Raw genomic sequence first — 13,381 nt, forward strand, 5'->3', positions numbered from 1 at the left:
TCATCTTGAAGTGTTGTCATGTCCATTTCTTGGTTATTATCTTCATTATAGTTATCTTCTTTTAAATTTTCTTCATTATCATTTTCCTCATCATCATTAATTTTATTTTCATATCCTTCATATCCTTCTTCATTATCTTCATCTTCTTCTTCTGATGCACTAGTGCTTGAATAATAATTTTTTTCTTCATCTTCACTGGATTTTTGTAATTCATCTTTGTTACACTTTCTTATTTTATTTTCTTTAACTTTTCTTTTTAAATAATCAAAATATTCGGAATTCGAGTCTGAGCCTTCCATTGTTGGAGCAATTTTTATATTTTATTCTCTAGGCCTACCTTTCTTTTTAACTATAGGAGTAGGGAATACTTTTTGGTTTTTCGTGCATTGATTTGCCTGGTATAACTTGCTTTTTAATTTCTAAATATTCTGATTCAAAATTATCTTTTTCTTTTCCTAAGCTTTCTTTAATATTATTTTCAAGAGCAGGAATTATTTTATGTGAGTCGAGTATAGCCTTACGTGGTCTACCTCTCTTTTTGGTTTCCAAATTTGCATTTTGAAGTTCTTCTTTCGATTCTTCTTGCTGAAAATTTTCAGCAATTTTTTTATTTTCTTCTTCATAATTTTCAACTGTTTCTGGCTTTCGCTTTCTTAATTTACTTCTTGTTAACATGGCATTCCATTTTGATTCTTTTTCCTTATTTGAATTATTAATTTTATTTCTTTCTTCATCGTTATTTAATTCATTTAAAAGATTGGTAATTATTAAACTCATTTTCTTTAATATTCTTACATCTTGATTATTAATGCTTTCTTTAAAATTGTCGAATAGATGGTCATAGGCAGATTCATACATTTTCTGCATTGGCAATTGTGTTGATTTTTTTTTTTATTTTTCTTAAAACTTTTATTTGTTGATTGTCCTATTATAGGATCAATTTAATTTTCATCTTGATTTCTAATTTTTTATTTAATAATTCTTCTTCTTGATTTCTTATTTTTTGGTTTAATAATTCTTCTTGATTTCTTATATTTTTATTTAATAACTCTTCTTCTTGATTTCTTATTTTTTTAATTAATAATTCTTCTTCTTGATTTCTTATTTCTTGATTTGATAACTCTTCTTCTTCATTTATAATTATTTTGTATAATAATTCTTCTCCTTGATTTCTTATTTTTTTATTTAATAATTCTTTAGGAATGGTTCAATATATATGATTTTCAATTAATGCTTCAGTGTCATTAATTTTTTCAATATTGTCAGTCGAGTTTCTGGATAGGGAATCAGCTTTTACATTCATTTTTCCAGCTTTATACTAGGCAGTCTGATAAGTACCTGAAAATTCTAAGAGATGGCATTAGTATTCACTAATGTGAACCATTTTCGTCGAGCTTGATCCTTCAAATGACGCCTGTCAAAAATTCAGCTGGATAAGTATTACCCGGACTCTGCGCCGTCGATTGGAACGATTCATAAGTGGTTTACCGAGTTTCGTTGTGGCCGTACGAACGCAATTGATGCATTCAGTTTTGGGCATGAAGAAGCTTTGCGCGCGATGGATGCCGCGTTTGCTCACAGTGGACCAAAAACGGATTCGTGTGACAACTTCCCAGCAGAATTTGGCATTATTTTCGCGTAAGCCGACCAAGTTTTTGCGCCAATTTATAACCATGGATGAAACCTGGATCCACTACTACACTCCTGAGTCAACGCAACAGGCAAAACATTCGGTTCCACCGGGCCAAAGTGCTCCGAAGCGTCTAAAAACGCAACAATGGGTCGGAAAGGTTATGACCTCCGTATTTTTGGATGCACATGGCATAATATTCGTGGACTATATTGAAAAAGGTAAAACCATAACCGGAGCATACTATTCATCATTATTGGACCGATTGAAAATCGAAATCGCCGAAAAACGACCGCATTTGAAGAAAAAAAAACCGCTTTATCATCACGACAATGCGCCTGTTCATTCATGCTTAGCTGCACAAGCAAAATTGCATGAAATCGGCTTCGAATTGGTTCCTCAGCCACCGTATTCACCAGACCTGGCCCCCAGCGACTATTACTTGTTCCCTAACCTGAAGAGATGGCTCACCGGTAAGCGTTTTTACTCAAATGTATCGCTGTATCGACCTAAAAGGAGAGTATGTTGAAAAGTAAAACCGACTTTAGCCAAAAAAACGTCTCCGTGTTTCATTTTTCAGGGACTTATCAGGCTGCCTAGTAGATTACATCAAAATCGTACTCTGCTAATTTTAATTTCCACCTCGTTACGCGAGAACACGGATCTTTGCAATTTTGAGCGGTTATGATCGGTTACTAATGTGAATTTTCTTCCATATAAATAGGGTCTGAAATGAGTTACAGAAAAGACAATTGTTAAGGCTTCTTTCTCGTAGGTATCGAATTTTCGTTCGCTGTCGCTTTATGATCCTGATGCATATGCTATTGGCTTATCTTTACCAAATTTTTCTTTGAGATAAAATGCCTGCAACTGCATAACCGGAAGCGTCGGTTGTTAAAACAAAGGGTTTAGTAAAATCATGTCTTTGTAATAAAGGTTCTTCGCACAATTTATTTTTCAGTGTATCAAATGCTTTTTGTTGAGTTTCTGCACATTTAAAGTCTACATCTTTTTTTAGTAATTTATTAAGTGGAGCTGCTATGTTTGAAAAGGCTTCGATGAATTTTCTATAATATCCTGCAAGTCCTATGAATTCTTTTATGCTTTTAGGTTTTTTCGGAATGGGAAAATTTCTTACTGCTTCTAATTTTCTAGGATCTAGCTTAACTCCTTCGTTATCAATGACATGTCCAAGATAAACTACTTCTGGACGTAATAATTTGCATTTATCTGGATGTATTTTTAAATTTTCTTCTCTTAATCTATTTGCTAATTTTGTAAATTTTTCTTCGTGTTCTTCTAAGGCATTTGCGTACAGGACTGTATCATACAAATATACAAATAATTTGATTCCTTGAAGGCCGGTTGAAAGGAGATCCATTAAACGTTGAAAGGTTGCAGGTGAATTCTTTAAACCGAAAGGCACGCGGTCGAACTCACAGGGTCCGTAGGGCGTTGAAAAGACAGTTTTGTGCGAGTCTTCCGCACTCATTTTTATTTGATGAAAACCACTGGTCAGGTCAAAGATCATGAACTATTGTGCTTCTCCTAACTGATATAAAATATCCGTGATATTAGGGAGAGGATAACTATCTCCTATAGTTTTTTCATTTAATTCGCGGTAATCTAAAACCATTTGCCATTTTATATTTCCGTGGGAATCCGGTTTTTTAAGTACGAGAAAAGCAGGTGAATTGTAAGGGGATTGAGATGGCTTTACTATTTCATTTTTTATTAGTTCATTGACCTGTCTAGTTATTTCTTCTCTTTGAACTTGGGGAAGTCTATATTGTGGCGTAAATATGGGTTGACTATCTCCTGTAGGGATATTGTGTCTTAGTACGTTAGTTACTTTCATCTGGGATTTGAAAAATGTCTTTATTGTTAATAATAAGTTTCTCAACATGAGTATATTCTTCTTCATGTAAGTGTTCTAAACGTAATAATTTCTTTATGTTTTCGAGTTTATTTTCTTCGGAAATGTTTAAAATATGATGAAAATGAACTTCTTGATTGCATTTAGTATCAAAATAGTTAAATTTATGTTCAAATTGCTGTAATTCTAGATTTTGAGTTTCTTTTTCATTTGAAGCTTGCGTATAATAATTTGATATTTCGGTTTCGTCGAAATCTAAAAGTTCTACTGTAGGGATTTTAATTTAAACTGGATAAGGACAAGTATTTGCAATTTTTGAGATAAGCTTTTCCATTATTATTTGTTAATACTGCCTTACCTAAAAAGATTCCACTATTTGGTAAAAGTTCTGGAATAAAACCGGTTTTTTAAAAATTATTGTTAACATGGACATAGAAGTCCAAAATTGTTCTTGCTGGGATTGTAATTACAGCTTGAGTATCAAAAGGGTAATGTTTTTCATTTATTTCTAATTGTCTCTGTTCGTAGCTTATTGTTACATTATCGTTTTGAAAAAATTCTGTTCCTACGACGCCATCGTGATCCACTGGGACTTTATTGGGGATTATACAAAAAATTGATGGAATTTCAAAAATATTTATTGTTGTTTGACCAAGAGTGTGTACTGGGTGTTCGTTAGTTCCTGTTAATTTTAGAAAATTTTGTTTATTTATTTTTATGAATGATTTGACTGATTTTTCTTTGATTAAATTGGGACCAGCTCCTGTATCGACCATTAATATTACAGGATTTTTTAAACCGTTTGATGATAATGTTATATGAGCGATGGTATTGGTAACACTTAAATTTATTTTTGCTGTTTTTTCTTCTTTATTATTTTCAGAATTAGGATTAGATGCATTTGATTCTTGATTTAGGCCTTCCTCTGAGCAACCGGTCTGGGAAGGGCACTGGAGTTTTCCGGATTTAATTGTTGATGTTGTTCTTGTTCTTGATATTGATTATTATATTGTCTTTTATGGCAACCATTAATTATATGACCCGGTTCTTTGCAATAATAGCATATTATTTTATTTTCTTGTGTGAAATTAGGTTTAGATTGGTAATTATTTGGGTTGTTAGGGTTGTTGCGAGAGTCATTTCTATTCCATTGTTGGCTCCGTACCTGTCCTTTCCAAGGGTGTCTTACTTCGTTGTATTTATTTTGAGTTCCTCGAGACTCGTATTGAGGGTTATTATTTGACCAATTTCTTTGTGGTGGAAATACATTGCTAGATTAAATTTGATTTTGAGTATAATTAGGAAAAAATTTTCTTTGATTTTGAGAATAATTGGGCGAAAATTGTCTTTGATTTTGGAAATTGCTAGGAAAAAGTTGACTTTGATTTTGAAAATTATTAGAAAAAATCGTCTTTAATTTTGAAAATTATTAGGAAAAAATTGTCTTTGATATTGAAAATTATTAGGAGAAAACTGTCTTTGATTTTGAAAATTATTAGAAAAAAATTGTCTTTCATTTTGAATATTATTAGGAAAAATTTGTCTTTAATTTTTAGATTGAAGTTGATTTTGGGGCTGATAAGAATTTGATAATTGTTGAATAAAATTTCTACATGTTGGTGGTAATTGATCTTTCTATTTTTAATGCGCTGTTAACTGTTTCTGAAAATGATTGTGACTTTTGTATTCTTATTTGAAGTTCTGTTCTTAAACCTCTAATAAAACAATTGACTGCGTCTTATTCCAATTCTTCTATAAAATTATCTTTAATTTTATTGACTTCTACTTTTGAAATAAATTTATTTTTTGTTTTATACGCATCACTAATTTTATCTGAGATTTCTTTTACTCTAGTTGCATAGGAAAGTACTTTTTCGTTTTCCCATTGATAAATTTTACCTAATTCTCCTTGAAGTTGATAAACTGCTTTTAATGGTGCGTATACTGTTTTAAGTTTATTTATTAGTTCATCAATCGTATTGTAGGTATACCCATATATGCATTTTCGGGCATCCCCCTCAAGTTTACTTCTAAGAAGTTTAACTAGGTTTGCTTCTACTTCTACCCCTGGTAGCATTGACCTTGCTTCTTCGCATGCCTCAACAAAATGACTAAAAGGGACGATATTTGTTCCGTCAAATAATGGAATGAACTCTAGTGCATCTCTGAGTGATACCTGTTGGTTAGTAGGTAGTCTATTCATGTTTGACGTTTGTGGGTCAAAGTCTGAGGCTGATTGAATTTTTACTTCCGGTATAAGAAGTTCCTGCTTTAGCTTTCTTTAAATTGTTGTTGTCGAAATGGATTTGAATCGTTAAAATAATTTTCTTTATTTAGAGTATCTTTCTGAGTATTATCAATTATTGTTGAATTTGCTCTATTTTGGCGCTAACTATTTATGTTAAAATTTGTTAATTTCCACGTCGTTCATTGTATTGTTTTCTAAAGTTTCGTTTTGAAAATTTTTTGAATTTGAGGAAGAAATTAAGATTTTATCCTCGAAACTTTAATTAATTAGAGAATTTTTACTTGAAGTTTGAGATTCAGAAGTGATTTCTGAAGTATCACTAGTACCAGGTGTGATAATTATCCAATGGTTTTGAAATTCTGTGCCTAAATCAGGTTTTGAATTTTTTCGAATATTTTTTGGAAACTGTTGATTATTCGCAATTATTTTTGCTAGTTCAGGATTTTGTGAAGCTTGAAGGTGTGTTATTGCCTTATCTGATTTAGAATTTTGGTCCGACATTTATATTTCTCATTATGAAAATAAGTTAAAATTAATTTGCTCAATAATGAGAGTTTACACACAATTTCTTTTTAGAAATTATACGTTGGGGGTACAGGGCAGAAATATAAATGTTACAAGGCATACATATGAATGATACAGGGCAAAAATATAAATGGTACGAGACATAAATATAAATGGTACAGGTTAGAAATACAGGTATTACCAATGCAGATATAATTTGTATAAGTACAATTTTTAAATTAACAGATTTTTTGCATTCCGTTGAGTTTCATGTGCTTTTTCGTTTTATTTTAAAGAAAATATTTTTAAAAAAATTAGTTAAATTTTTCTAATTAAAAAAAAATACTGAAAAATTGTTAATATTTAATTTTAAAATACTGGAAAAAAAACTTTGGAGTAATTTTTAAAGTTAAGAAAAAAATTTGTAGTTATCTTTGTTAGTGGTAGTTTTTAATTTCCGCGGCCGATGCACCAAATTAATAACGAGGTATGTTACGTCCTAAAAGGCAGAAACTTACCTTGTTAAAAATAATTATTTAAAGGGTTTGTCGTTTTTGAACGAAATCTAGGATTTCGAAACAGGGATGAGAATAACTTCCGAAGTTCAAGATAACTACACACTATTCTACAAATAACATGAAATGCAACTGAATATACAATACTAAAAAGTTTATTAAATTAAAGAAATTACAGGTTTAAAGAAAGATAGCTAATTTGAAAATATTGAAAAGGATTATGTTAATACTTGATTTAATTTTAAAATGTACTGGTATTTTTGATTTGAAGTTGATTTGCACTGGAGTCTCACAGGTAGCAGAAACTCACCATTCCAGATCTCCGCCTTAAAATAAAGCTAGATCTTAATGTTTGAGTTTCAAAGAAATAGTAAATATTTTGAGTTCTAAACTCGTTGATAAAACTTATCAATTTTTATAATCAAAATCGCACTTTTAAAACTGGGGATTGCTGGAATATTTTAAGATCCCTTTGAAACTGGTATTTTCCTACTCGATGAGATTTGTTGTCGTTGGTTCGGAAGGATTCAGGTAGTCGTGCTGGTGGTTACCCGTTAACATGTGGGCCTGATCGTCCTTCTGGTGATTCACCGTAACGATGATTGACAATGAGTATTGTCAAAAAGGGATCTTCTGAATAAGGTTTCACTTATTTGAAACGGATTTGAAATTCTAATCGACTTCAATTCGATTGAATTTCCGAAGCACAATACTGATTCTACTTTTGTTTTGAAATTTGTATTTCGACAATTTGGAAATAGTTTCCAAATAACCGGAGTCTTTTAATTAATAAAATTGCTTTAAAATTTACTTCGTTGTACTCTAGGGCAGAGCTTCCGCCCGATTTGAAATTAGATGTTAGACTGACTTTTGATTCAGATCCTGGGTTTATATACAGGGTGGGCAGGCTGAAGCTTACATACATAGCGAGTTGAATGCTACCCGAATTGCACAATCGCAGGGGAGAAGCCATTATACAGGGGTATTTTTATATTTCGCGCCTTTAAAGTTGCATTCGGATCGGCCATTCGGCCATGGCCGTGCATGTTCGGATCAAGTTTATGATATTTTCAATGGTTGCGCTCGAAACTTCAAACGGTTATGTTCAGATTCACCTGTTTGCCCTAATCGCTGTCAGTAAATGTGGGCAATGTTAATTTAAAGTTTGCGCATGTAATATTTCATTCACTTTATTTGAAACATATCCTGTCTATTCATAACATACTTTTTATGCAGTAAAAATAAACTTTAAACACCATTGACTCTTCGCCCACTGGAAGCACAGAATATTATTACTATTTTATAGTATTTGTCACTTAGCAGCTATTCTATAATGTTATTGGCACAGTAAAAAAATGAAGTTTACTTCTCAGTTAACATTTCTCACCTTATTATTAATAAAACACTTTCATTATTTGTAATTACCATATAGCATAACCAATATTGTTTTGACACTTGTATCCGTTTGAAGTTTCGAACGCAACCATGGAAACTATCATAAGCTTGATCCGAACATGCACGGACTTGACCGAATGGCTGATCCGAATGAAACTTTGAAGGCGCGAAATATGAAAATACCCCTGTATAATGGCTTCTTCTCTGCTCTTGTGCAATTTAGGTAGCATTCAACTCACCATGTATGTAAGCCCCAGCGTGTCCACCCTGTATATTAGATTCTATTGTGATCAGAACCAAAAACTTAATAACCAAAAACTTGACGGCGAGGGGACGACACAATTTATATCTATTGATTTTTATGTATATCACGGTGTCTATATCTGAAGGCATGGAATCGGGTTGCAGTACCTTGAGTCCAAGGAACTGGACATTGTGCCACCCTCTTTAATGTTTTGTGGCTGACTCGTCTGAGCAGCGGCCGAAGATTTGTAGATGAGAAATCATTGTATTTTGGCGGTGTATTGAAAGCAAAGATGTACAAAATGCGTAGTTTGTACAACGATGTTTAAAATATTGATTTTAACATATTGGATAATAATAAATATACACGATTTTGTGCGTTTTTATGAGAATATAATCCTTTCTTTTCATACTTATTAAAGTAAGTTACCATTATAAATATAGCGATGATTAATAACATAAATATAAATAACATAGTTAATACACGTCACAGGACGTGACAATACGGTTAATTTCGTATATTTTAGCAACGGAATCGACCAATATTTCAGGTACCAAATACAATATCTCAAAATTTACTTGTATTTATTTGTAACAATAATTAGTTTTATGCCATAAAAGAGGAGATTTTGACAAAATACTTGAAGTTTAACAAAATAAACAAATTTTTTAAAAAGAATGACATTTTCATTATCAAAACATGATTACTCAATAACAAAAAACTGTAATAGTTGATATTTCAATCGAGAAAGAGAAAATTTTATTTTAAAAAATTAATGTTACTACCAAAAAATACGATTTTTCATTAAATAAAGGTTTTCAGTAGTGAAAGACAAAAAATGTTTTCCTAAAGTGTTTCATCTTCAGGCCAAGACGAATTTTATACACCGAAATTGAATTTTTAAACAGAAAATATGAATTTTCAGCAAAGAAAAATAATTTTCAACATAAGAGTTCCATTTTAAGCATACAGATAAACCTTCTCTTTAAAAAAATGTCAATAAAGTAGTTTATTGTTTACCCTCGCAGTTGAATTTTTAGTTAAAAAAGATCAATTTTTATCAAAATAGTTCAATTTTCTACAGAAGAGATGAATTTTCTACTTGAAATACATAAACATAGAAGAATAATATTCAACCACACATATATTTCGAGATCCAAAAGATAAATTTTCAAAAGATGTATTTGATCTTACGTACAAAAAAATTTTATTTTGATGTTTTACATTAAAATATCAGTTCAACAAGAAGTAAATTTTCTACGAAGACTTGAATTTCCAACCAGAAAAGACGAACTTTCAACAAAACAGTTGAATTTCCCACCAAAAGTGGTTACTTTTTTACAAAGTGATTAAATCTTCCAAAAAAAATTGCATTTTTATAATAAAAAAAAAGTAAAAATATTTTATTAAAACAGATAAATTTTCCACCAAGTAGTTGCATTTTTAACCAAGAAAGATGAAATTTCTACTAAAACAGATGAATTTTTAAATCAAAAAGACAAATTTAAAGAAAAAATATTTGAATTTTTATCTAAAACAGATTTCATTTTAATTTTCAACACTCCAATATAAATTTTAAACTAATCTATTTTCTACAAAATTGTTAAATTCTTAAATAAACAGTTACATTTTCCACCAAAAAGGAATTCTTTTTAAGAAACTTGTTGAATTTTTAACCACGCAGTTGCTTTTCTATTTCAGAAAGATGCAGTTTCTATTAATAATAGATTTATTTTTCAAATATAACACACAAATCAAAAAAAAGTTGAAGTTTTGTTTAAAAAGATTTCAATTTCACTCTTCAACAGCAAAGTATGAGTTTCAAACAAAAAATAATTTTTCTATGACCTAACCTAAATGTTTATCAAATCAGTAAAATTTTCAACCAAATGCAGTTTCATTTTAACCTAAGAAAAATGCATTTTCTACTAAAATATTTGAATTTTGAAATTAAAAGGACAAATTTTCAAAACAAAACAAAAACAGTTGGATTATCACCCAAAAAAGATTTTAGTTCAATTATCTAACACCAAAATGTAAATTGGAAACAACGAGCTAATGTTCTACGAAATAAGGTTAACCGGCCATTAGTGGGACAGTTACGAAAATGGTGAATTTTAAATAAAGTGCATGAACTCTCACCTAAATTGTTGAACTTGGACTAAAAGAGGTATATATTTTTAAACAAAAATAAAATGGTTTAATTTTCAGTCTAAAATTTAACTTTTTAACAAAGAAAAAAGCCGAATTTTCAACCAGTTAAATCTATGAAGGAATTACGAAATAAAAAAAGTTGAATATTTAACCAAAACGATGACTGTATAGTCGTAGTTTCATTTTTAAACAAGAATTGGAATTTTCTACAAAAAAGTTTATTTTTAACCGAATAGTTCAATTTTTTCGCAAGTGCTTAAATTCACAAGCTGAAGAACGAAATGAATTTTCTACGAAAAATTTAATTTATTACCAAATAGATGAATTTCAAAATGAGTTCATAACGTAACATCTAACAATTAATATTTCAAACAAAAACATTTCAAGTAAAAAAAATTAAATTTACGAAACAAAAGACTTGCAACGTTCAATTTTCATTTCGAAATATGAATATATAAGAAAATTAATTAACTAATTAATGAATTCAACTTTAAATATTTATAAGTAAAGAAAATTAATTCTCAGCCAGGAATAACATATCCAGCTGATTAGTTTCACCAGAAAATATGAATTATTAATTAATACATCAACTTTTCGATAAAATAATTTATTTTAAAATTAATATATTAAACAAATTTTCAACAAAGCGATTCTATTTTTCAAATAGCGGTCGAATTTTCAAATAAAGAGTAGACTGCTTAACCAAAAACATGCCGTTTCTACCACGAAAATTAGTTTTTAACTACAAAATACGAATTTTGAAGCCAAAAACTACAACCGTCTTCGAAACAGTGGCATTCGTAAACAGAAAATATTATTTTAAAACTAAATGAGTTAATTTTGTGAAAATTGTGAAATTTTCTAGCCAAAACTTGAATTTTCTAGTTATACTGTTGTATGACAATTTAACGCACCATATCTATTTTTCCAGAAATTAATTAATTATCTCACAAGAAATTATTTATTTTAATCGATAATTTTTTCAACTCCCGTTTATAGGCAATAATAAATTAAATTTAACAGAGATAAATGTTTTAAACCATTATTATTACTTATAAAGTTCTTCGCTTAGAATAATGCTAGAAAGTTTCGTTTTTTTTTTATAATTTACCACGTTTTTTACTTGTTAATACGAGTGAATTAATAATTAATTAATTAATTAATTAAAACAATGGTTTAAATAGATTAATATTATTTATAATTATTTCACTCTGCAGTAACTCTCGATAGATGCAATTTTATCTCAAATTTTTAACTAAAATATTATTTTGGGTTTTTCTGAAATTTTCAATTTCTCTTTAACTCCACAGTCTTTCAAAGGAAAAGTTACATTTAATTTGACCGATGTACAAAATTTGAAGAATATTTCAAATACGTAATTCTGCGTTAGAAAAATCTATTAACAAAAAAGAAAGATATTTTTACAAAATCATGACCTCTGATTTTTGTTAATTTTTTTCATAACCTAAAAACACATAGAAAAGTTGAAAGTTGCATATAAAAACATAAATTTCTGGTTTTGATTTAAAAAAAATATTTGTTAATAATCATACATTGTTCAAGCAATTAATTTTCTTACCATGAATTAATTATTAGCTTAGCTTTAGTGGAAAAGTGCACCCACAGTTAAAAACTTTAGAAAAAAACTGCAAATTGATTGAATTATTTGCAGATAGTATTATGAAAAAGAATAAAAAATTGTTTAAACAATTTGGTTGTTAATTTGTTTTAATCATCTCCTGAATTTAGTTGAAAATGAACAAAAGTGGATATTATTTTAAAGAATCTGCAACTGTGCAGAATTACTATAGGAGAAGATAATAACAATAATAGATAATAAACAAATAATATTATAAATGTAGTAAGGTGTACAAAACTGACATATTTCAGACCAAGTGAAATACCATGATTTTCGAGAAGATCCTTTATTCCATTATTAAAATTTGTCGACGTTTCGAGTGTCAATTGCTCTCATCAGAAAGGATCACCAATCCAATGTCAATAAAATTGTATAAGTCGTTATATTAATAAGGCAAAAGTCAAAATTCTTGATTGATTCGAAGTTAGACTTTAAGATGAAGCAGAACGCACGTTCTGTTTCCTTTTTAAAATTTAAATTTTAAATGTTTCGAACCCTTTTTTAAAATTTGAATTCTTTATTCTGATCTTTTTGATGTTATATAGGTGATTATAAAAAAATGACAACATCAGTACTACAGAACTAATTCAGATGAGAATGTTAAAAACATGGATTAATTATCAAGAATTTGGACTTTTTCTTAATTAATATAAGAACTTGTACAATTTTATTGACATTGGATTGATGATACTTCCTGATGAGGAGAGCAATTGACTCTCGAAACGTCGAAAAATTTTAATAATGGGATAAAGAATCTACTCAACATCATGGACTTTTACTTGGTCTGAAATATGTCAGTTTTGTACATTTTACTACATTTATAATGAACTATTTACTCAGACGCATAATATCGCTATTTATGCATCTATTTATTACAAATAATAAATAATAGATAATAATAGACAAAATAGATAATGAATAATAATAGTTTGTTTGAACTATTAGGTTTGTTAAATTGTATTAATATTTACCTTATTTTAATTGAAAAAAAGAAAGTGATAAAAATGAAAATATAAGAAAATGATATGTAATCATACTTTTAAAAAATTGTTTAAACAACTATTTTTCTTAATTCGAATCAAATATTAACTCATACCACTTTTTATTATATTATTGTAGAGAATAGGTGAGGTAACAACGTAGAGTGTACTACACGGAGGCGGCAACGTACAGCCT

The sequence above is a fragment of the Belonocnema kinseyi genome, chromosome 1 (assembly GCF_010883055.1).
Source record: "Belonocnema kinseyi isolate 2016_QV_RU_SX_M_011 chromosome 1, B_treatae_v1, whole genome shotgun sequence".
NCBI classification, from domain to species: domain Eukaryota; kingdom Metazoa; phylum Arthropoda; class Insecta; order Hymenoptera; family Cynipidae; genus Belonocnema; species Belonocnema kinseyi.